We start from the raw sequence: 2,999 nt of genomic DNA, 5'->3' as shown, positions 1-2,999 counted from the left end.
CCGCTTTTTCAAGGAAAAGTGAGGTTGCAAGATCTACGAAGTGACTCCTTCTTGACTAAGCATTGGCAGAGCCATCTATGTGCAGAAACATTTAACCAAGCATTGTCAAAGGGAATGCATCATTTTCCCTTCGACATTGGGTTAAAAATGCGCATCAGGAAGATATCACTGCACAGGTACATATATCAACCCCTTCAATCCAGGTGACATGACCATCACATCACAAGAAAATTTGGCTTGAGGGCCAGGTGACATGAATATGCTGTCATGGGAAAAAATGAGCAAAGGCCAGGGTGAGGAAAAAGACATGCCACAAGTGCACAAGCCTCTTGGAGGGTGATTAGGCCAGGGTGAGGAAAAAGACATGCCACAAGTGCACAAGCCTCTTGGAGGGTGATTAGGCTCATTTGGCATTAGAAAGGAGCATTTGCATCATTCCCACCAGTAAATGAGTGTGGAATGCAATATTCTTGTAAGCCATTATATGGTCAGTGTCATATTCATGGCTGATGTGACCAGTGACACTAGTTGTATTACAGAAAATTGATAATTATGAAAGAATGAAATATATTATATAACAAAATGTTAATTTTTTTTTAAATTATTGTTATTCACTACATTGAGAGATGATATGGAGTCTGTGCAAAGAAAGCAATCTATTACCATCTGGACAAAGCAAATCAAAAGACAAATATGGATGGAGGAAAATGTCAAAAAAAAAAAAAAAAAAAAAAAAAAAAAAAAAAAAAAAAGTTCACACAAAATTATTTTGCAAAGGGAAGCCACAAAGTCTTGTCACTGAGCACGAGTATATGCGTGTGCCCAGCCTACATGCGACACACCCAGCAGAGTGGCCACTCAAGTAACCTAATACCCATACTTTTGATATGTAATTGCCACGATGCAACTAGATTCAAGGGGTTAACTACCCAAAGTTTTGGACATAAAATTTTTGGAATGATCGTATTTAAAAAGTCAAATCTCTTTGCTAAAACAAAATATGCGAACTTCATGGCTTCATGGAAGCACTAATATAATTTTATGTGCACAGCTGGCTTCCCATGGCTGGCCTTTGTATTCACATTTGTACGGCTACAATCCTCCCATATTTCACCACACAGTACAAACTTTTCAATCTGGAGGTCTGCTGGCTTCAAAATTGGGTAATTTTATACAATACCCTCGCATAACCTATCGCAACAATTTTACAACCATTTAACTTGTCTCACGTTCTAGTATACACTAGTATGTAAGAATTATGCCGTGGTACCTCCCCACACCCCTACATTCTTGGCCCCTATTGCAGGGGGAGGTATGAAAGGTACCAGGAAAACTGCAGAGTAAAATAAGAATAATATACACAGAATCAGTCCCAATATTATGACGCTTGCAACCCCCAACCCCAGCAAAACAAAGAATCGTCCATATATCCATATTGTCTACCTCATGAAATTTGGATCAAATATTCTTTGAAGTGGCCAAACATTGAATTACCAGTTCTGTTGGTTATTCAGACCACAATGTGATGGGAAAGAAAGGTGTAACCTTTCACATATTCCCAGATCACAAGAAGAAACCCGAAAAATGGAAGTAATGGGTTCAGGCCATGAAATGCTCGCTTGGTGGAATACATGTTTACATATGCTCAGAACATTCTATTGAAGATAAGAGTTAAATTGATCCATATATTAACTTATTGCATCTTTTCTACTTCTTAAGTAAATATAACTTACACCAAGCTCCAGACATCAGTGTTTACACGTTTCATGGCCTATACCCATCGCTTCCATTTTTCAGGCTTCTTCTCATAATCTGGGAATGTGCGAAAGGTTAGACCTTTCTTTCACATTATATTTTGGTTTGAACATGCAACGCCTACACAACTCCTCGGCATTTTCATACAAAAAATTGGTCTATTTTCCTGATACTTTTTATGCCCTCCCCTGCTATCGGGGCCAAGATTTCTGCTAATGGGGGTGTTTCCGCAGTATAATGTTAACATATTTGGATAAGAGAGAGTGAGAAGAATCCATTAATACCAAAACCATTGTGATTGGTTATGCAAAGCTATTTTGTAAAACTGCCCAAAATTGTTTTAATGATGTTTAAACTACATTCTAATATTCAACATACTTCTAAGATTTTTAAAAATCTAGTTAAAGGACGAACGATCTCGGTCTGGCTCGCCTGGTTACCTAGTTAGTGCGGTTTATCCTTGACAAAAAAAGGGTGATACTCATGGAGAGTGGTTCTATCCACATAAGGGCTGTCGTACCAAAGATTTATCCTTATTTCATTCTTATAATACCTTCCCAAATCCTAGATTAAATATATAGTCAATAAAACATTCATTTACAACTACATGAGCAACAGAGACAATCTCCGGAGTAAAAATAAAGGGTGAATTACCATATCCTGTTGCTCCATACTAGTGAAAGACCCTATAGTGGACGACGTAAATAAAGATCAGCTGGGTAGTGATCGTATGTATAATACTTCGTCTACGTAGATCTAAAGTTCATGGCATAAATGTTTACTCCAACATACATATGTGGAGTTATTTATATCATCTTAAGCATTTGTTTGTATAAGATTAATCTTTTAGGCTAGGTAATGTGAAATATCTTTTATGTGCTTTAGTTTCGGATCCCTAAACCAGATGGCGTTTACCGGCTTAGGAAATTTTATGGCGCCAAATTTGTATTTTTATTCAAGCAGTGATTATAATCTATCAGATTTTTAGCTTACACATTTTATGTTTTATAGTTGATAGCCATATAATTCTGCTAATATATTTCGCAATAGACCTTGCATATTTTCTTTCATACATTTACCGAAACGCTCAGTCATTAGGGGTCACTATTCGAATCTTATTTCAGTTACTTTTAAACTGATATAATTTTTCGTTTGCCTTTGGTATGTCTAGAAATTTTATTAGAAAACGACCACCGGCTGCCTTTTCTTCTATTATATTTTTTAAAAGGAATACGTTAGCTTTG

The 2,999-nt window shown here is 36.7% G+C and overlaps 1 protein-coding gene across 1 annotated transcript in view; it reads right to left on the bottom strand.

The window, feature by feature from the left end:
- LOC113821068 (uncharacterized) overlaps positions 1 to 2,529 on the bottom strand; it is a 17,142-nt gene extending 14,613 nt beyond the window's left edge. Inside the window, exon 1 of the mRNA XM_027373502.2 lies at positions 2,410 to 2,529. The gene's annotated coding sequence lies outside the window, so the exon portion shown is untranslated. The remainder of the gene's footprint in view (positions 1 to 2,409) is intronic.
- Between the last annotated feature and the right edge of the window lie 470 nt (positions 2,530 to 2,999).

The sequence above is a fragment of the Penaeus vannamei genome, chromosome 2 (genome assembly GCF_042767895.1).
Source record: "Penaeus vannamei isolate JL-2024 chromosome 2, ASM4276789v1, whole genome shotgun sequence".
In the NCBI taxonomy this organism is placed as follows: Eukaryota; Metazoa; Arthropoda; class Malacostraca; order Decapoda; family Penaeidae; genus Penaeus; species Penaeus vannamei.
Note: the sequence above shows the minus strand (reverse complement) of the source record. Positions and strands in the feature narration are given on the sequence as shown.